This window comes from Vidua chalybeata, chromosome 7 (genome assembly GCF_026979565.1).
Source record: "Vidua chalybeata isolate OUT-0048 chromosome 7, bVidCha1 merged haplotype, whole genome shotgun sequence".
Lineage (NCBI taxonomy): Eukaryota > Metazoa > Chordata > Aves > Passeriformes > Viduidae > Vidua > Vidua chalybeata.
In genome coordinates, this window is record NC_071536.1 from 22,408,529 (window position 1) to 22,414,528 (window position 6,000).

Sequence of the window (6,000 nt, forward strand, 5' to 3'; positions counted from 1 at the left end):
GTATAGTACATAATTTATTAAAAGCCATATATTTTGGCAAATCAGAGTTGGATTAGTCTAAAGTGTTAAACAAACTGACTACTTATCAGCATAACTTTACAGCAAAATTTCACTGTATTACAGACACCTAACATTTCTCACAGAATAGTCATTGAACTGAGATACTCAGGTTTTCAAGAGAGCAGCACAGAGAGAAAATCTCCAAAACACAGTTCTAGATGCACTGCAAATTATTTCACTAGCTCCATGACATGATTCTGGTTTCAGTTTTGGTAGCTAATGCTTTACTTGCCTATTTGTAACTGAATATGCTTTAGGCTATAGTCTATATGGACCTAAACATGTTTGTTTACCAAGATATATAAACATCTAAAAAATTTAAGTTTATGAAATACATTCACCAAAACAGATTTTAGTTTTTGTTAATCCATCTAAATATTATTTCAGTAATAAATCCCATTTCTCAAACAATGCTTCTGTAAACCTTAAAACAGCTTAAGGGAAATTTTTAGACATTAATGAAGCTAACTTTAACCTTTATAAATAAAGCAACGATACATTTCTAACCTGGTGCTCAGCAAGAGGTGCTCACAGAACAAACTTGGCAGCAGCTCCCACTTTTTTACTGTAAAGATGACACCAGTAGGTCTCTTTCCTGTAGAAGGAAATAGAAAGGAGAAAGGCAGAAACCCAGTAAAATTCAGAAACCGTGGCACATGTAAAAAAGAAATGTTACATTGATAAGCTGCAAAAGGACAAGGCACTATCGAAGAATAACCCAAAGAATGTTTACTGGGCTTTTTTTTTCCTTTTGCCATACAATTCCTTGGAGTGGTACACGCCATGTCTCGCTCAAGTATCCGTAATACTGCAAGAAGCTTCCAATTTTCTCAAAATTTTTAAAATTAAATTCTCAAAATATTTTATTAATTCATTTAAGAAATTTAAAGCTAATTTATCATTTTAAATGCTGTTAGAAACTGAAACCATGATTTTTTTTACTATTTCAGAAGCTTTTGATGTAGTTAAGATGCCCTAAGCACCAAGGGTAAGAGCAGTCTGCAGGTACAGAAAGCTTTCCTGTTTATTTCTGCAAGAGTGGTTGGTGTGACCAGAAAAGTCACAAAGATCTTTACGTTTGCCTGAATTCAGGTAGAGAAAGGCTGCTTCACATTCAATTTAGGAGTTAAAATTCATGTTATCCTCCTCCCTGAGAACACTGCCCATTAATTGCATCCTCTCAATCATTCATAGAGCAGTGTTTTGAAACAGATCTGTGAAATGATCTGTGTCTGTGATTTGATAGACTTTTTTTCAATGTCAGTGTTAACATAAGGAGCAATGAGGAAGCTGCTGCTGCTCACCAACTTGATGCTGCTTTCTCAGTACTGCCAGGACAGCCATTTGTGCAGCCCTGCAGCAAACTGAGAGGCTATCAAAAACACTGGGTTTAACCCTGTTCACTTCTCTGAGAGGCTTCATGCTGCGTCCCAGAAATAGTTATCTTGGCATAACAGAAAAAGAGGTCTTGGAAAGGCTGATTGCTTGTAACACTAATACAGGCTCCAGAAGACATTTCTGTCAAATCATTCTTTAAGCTAAAGCTGCTCAAAGAATATCTGTGGGTTTTGGGGGTTGGTTTTGGGTTTTTGTCTGGGCGGGGGTGGTTGTTTTGTTTTTTAGTAACTGAGGCAATTTAACAGAGACCCTTTTGAAGCTTATCTCAAAGTAATACAAGAGCAAAGGAAGATGTGTTCACCTTCCCAAGAAATCTGGAAGAGAAAGAACAAGTCAGAGTTTCTCAGTGCAGACAGGCTGGGATGGAAATCACTAACAAGTTGAATGAAAAGTTACTATCCTTCTGCCAGCTTTGCAGAAAGAAATGATCCAGAAGAGACCACAAAAGCCAGCAGCACAGGCTACAACAGAATTGCAGCTACTTCTTCAACTGGGCTTGACTTATTCACCGTTAGCCACCCGACCACCCAGTGGTCTTGCATTCCCTTCCCCACTTACTACAAAGAAAGAAACAAATCTCTGTGACCTTGGTCTGTTCCCCAGTGAGGCACAAAAGGTAACCCACAGGTGAGAATATTACCTCTGCTACAAAGTGCAAAAAGCTGGGCTGATTAGCAACTTCTCTGTTGTTTTTTTTCCCTATATTTGCACACACACACATACACTTACATTATATATACCTATAAATAAAAGCCAGAAAAGTAAACAAACAGTTCACAGTAAATCTCACCTCTTTTCCTTCCTAAATTGGCAAAAGGTATTTTGATGGTTTCCTTCTGTCTGCAAGGAAGAGTTAACAGACTCTGTTTAAAGCATAACTTTAAGGAAGTAAATGTATCAAATAGTTCTGTATCAGAAAAAATACAGAAGGACAGTTTTCATAATAAACTAGCATTTTGGTGCATTGCAGGATTTGGATGACATGCCCTCATCACTGAAATCAATATGGTCACTAATGGCTTAAAAAAAATAATTAAATAGCTTCTCTGTGTATGTATGTTCATGATTGGAAACACCATAATTAAAATAAGTTTGGTCATAGGATGTTATTTAAAAACCCAAACTTCCATTAGTGCAATTTTTATTTATTGTCCTCACCTCAAAAGGGAAAAATAGTTGATATTAATAATGCAGTGAGAGTATACACAGAGAATCTCAAAACTGATCTGAAAACAGAAATTTTAAAACCCATGTCTAAAATTTGCTCCTAATACCACTGTTAGGTAGCTGCAATAATTGGAAAGAGTTGCCCATTTGGAGAGCTCTTATTCACCACTCAGTTGTTCATTGGTATTTTCAAGTCACTTAAATTCCAACTTCTAATAATGAAAACACTTTTCTTAGGTAGCATAGGAATGACGTTATATAAAAGGATTATACACAAATGTGTATACACATATAGCTATAAACCAATAGCTACTGTGTTTATACTTGGCGTGTTGCAGCATGTATTTTGAAATCAACTTGAAACAGTCTTAAATTACTCTATGTCCTTGCATGAGACACATGAGTTTCACACTACAGTGCACTATTTTTATCTAGCATTAACACTCCATGATGTGATCCCTCAATGAAAGAGAGTTCTCCTGGTTTGGCAACTTTTGAGTTAGTAGAGAAATAAATATCAAAATCAGCTTTGACATACATAGAAAACAATGGCTACTAAACTGCCCTATTAGTGGAGGGAGTATCAGGCTACACACAGGTGACAGCAATTTATTTTCAATTTGTACACTGAGAGACTTGACACAAATCATTTCATCTTCAGTAACTCAGTTTCTCCGCCTGAGACTACATAACAAGCTTTGTACAAGCACTTCCACATCTCCTGTAGAGGAGTTACATGCAGCAGATGATCAACAATTTTATTAACAGTGCTCAAAAGTGGCTCAAGGTTTTTGGTGCAACTGCAACCATTTCAGCTTCACTAGGGATGATAAACAGTAGAGGTAAATCAGCTCAGAAATTGCAGAAAAACATTACTTCACCACAAAAAAAACTCACTGAAGTTAAAGTCAACAAACCTGAACAGAGACTTCACATGTGAAAAGGTGGGGGAGGGGCTAGGCTAGTCTGTCTATCTTCCTATACATTTTGTATGAAAAGAAGAAAAAAATATACATTACCATCAAGTCTAATCTGTTCATTAAAGCTAGAGTTTAATCATGTCATGCATGAATGCAGTCTCAGTAGTGCAAGTCCAGAGTTACATGACTCCTGCTTCCATAACATGCTCAGATCTGTAAGCCCAGACCCTGTTTCTGGATCCCACAGACCTGAATCTCAATAGACCCCAGCTGGAATAGGTGGTTTGCAGGTCAGCTTCCCATACTCTGCTTCCTGACTTCCAGAAGTACAGCAAACCTAATTCTACTACATTCATTGCTGAGCTGGAATTACTTCAGTAACAAAGATTCAAACAGACTGCTTTAAAGCTACTGAAGTACATTCACATAATACTTACAGATAAGCAAAGATTCATTAACAAGCTGCACCACCATAGAAACCGACAGAATTAATTTTAATTTTATGCAGTACATGAAGTAATGACCTTCTCTGAAATCTGCAGAAAGGCAAGCAGACATACAACTATTGTGGAACTATGCAGTAGTCCAGCAAGTACTCATCATTCCAGTTCTCTATTATTCAAAGCATCCTTAACACCTGCCCTTTCCCATCATCCTAGATATTACAAGGTACTTATAGGTACCATTAGTTTATACTCCATAATTTTTTGTCAGGAGTGAGTCATTTCCAAGAAAGTTGACAAACTAATTTATATACTGTATTATTTAATACTATTTTTAAAGCATTCTCTAACTTAAAATATTCCAAGTCATAAGTTTTCAAATGAATATCACTGAAATGGCATGTTAAAACAGATGATGGAACACAACATTTCCTATTAAGCTACAGGCTAAACTCTGTTGCTCAAAGTCACACTAAGTGATTCAGAAGCAACTCATACACTAGCCAATTTCCGAATTTCTTCATAAACAGATATTTTTCACTGTTTCAATATGGTCATGAACAGCGAATGCTCTGCTCCACAGAATCGTCTTCCAAGTTTACTCCCTACCTGAGGCATACTTGGACTCCCAGGGCTGTCAGCTTTAACATGAACACAAATCTGTCAGACTTTTCAGCTTGCCTAGTACCACTTCAGTTCTACACAGCTTTGAGATACATTTACATAAAACATAAAAAGTAAATCTCAATCCCCGTTGGTTTTCTGTTTTTCCAGAGTACACCGAAAACAACTGCAACTTTAAGACATGACGCCAGCACGCTGTTTACAAGTATCCAACTATATGACACAAATTTGTTACAGAAACATGACTTAGGTTAGGTGCATACTAGAATAGCGCTGTTAATTTTTTATTATCGCTCCTTTTCTACTTAATTCTGCTTCCTTCCCCTTCAGGTATCCCAGCCAGTGCTTTGCCTTCACTTCTCCCCGCGCCCCTCTAACTTCAGCTGCATTGCCGGGAATCGTGGCAATGCTGCACTCCGGGAGCAGCAGCGCTGCGGTCCGTCAGGCGCCTCTGACGGGGCACAGAGACCGCTGCTGCCCGCAGCACGAACTCGCACCCGGCGATGCCGAACGAGGGCGGCCGCTGCGGGCCGGGCGGAGGCGGCCAGGCCCTGGGGCCCGTGCGGCGCCGAGGCCCGTCCGGCTCTAGCTGCCGAGCCCCCACCCTGCGCCCTCCCCGGCCCCTCTCGCCGCCTCTCCCCAGCCCGTTCGCAGCTGCCCCCGCTGCCCCGAAGCGCCCGGACTTCCCAGCGGAAAGGCCAGGGGCCCGGCGCGTTCCCCGCCCGGGCCGGTGTCGCTCGCCAGACCCGCCCCGTCCCGCTCCCGTCCGCACCGCCCGCCGCCCTGCCCGGCGCTCGGGCCGACTCCCCGGGGCCGCGTTCCGGCCGCCGCCGCGCAGCGGCCGCCGCGGAGCGCCTCAGCACCCTGGCACGGAGGCGGCCGGGCCCTCACCTGGACCGGAGCCGCCCGGGCCGCGGTGAATCAGCCGGATCTCATTCAAACCGAGCCCTTCCCGGTTCACAGGGCACCCGGCGGCGGCTTCCGGCGCCGCGGCCGCCGGGGAGGAGCTTCTGAGAGTGGAGGCGCCCGAGGGGCGCGGCCTCCGAGGGGAACGGGCCGGAGTTGAACGCCGCAAACTGCTCTGCTGTGAAGTGCTGTGAGTTAAATTTGTCCCTTTGCACCGAATGGCACCAGTGCTGAGACAACGACACGATAGGATGGCAGAAGAACCAACAACTGAGTCATCAAATCAATAAAAGAACGATTACCGTAATAGGAACAGTATCACATGCACTGCTCTCTAAACAGTATTACAGAAAATACGAGGATTTAGAGAAGAGAAATATGCGTGACCATATGTGTAAAACCAGAACAAGCAGAAATGGAAAATCACAGGAATTGTGGCCAAACAAAAATAATAGGGACATAATCACATGAAAGCATGCATA

General features: G+C 41.9%; 1 protein-coding gene across 3 annotated transcripts in view; it reads right to left on the reverse strand.

Annotated features, from left to right (window-relative positions):
* The window catches only part of PSMD14 (proteasome 26S subunit, non-ATPase 14), a 46,754-nt gene extending 40,973 nt beyond the window's left edge, over positions 1 to 5,781 (reverse strand). The window contains exons 1-4 of one of the 3 annotated variants that reach the window (XM_053947229.1): positions 4,598 to 4,980; positions 3,543 to 3,603; positions 2,249 to 2,298; positions 568 to 655 (exon numbers count right to left, since the gene is read on the reverse strand). The gene's annotated coding sequence lies outside the window, so the exon portion shown is untranslated. Of the gene's footprint in view, positions 1 to 567; positions 656 to 2,248; positions 2,299 to 3,542; positions 3,604 to 4,597; positions 4,981 to 5,503 lie in introns of those variants that run through there. The other 2 variants (XM_053947228.1, XM_053947230.1) reach the window with 2 other exon arrangements.
* Positions 5,782 to 6,000: the final 219 nt, after the last annotated feature.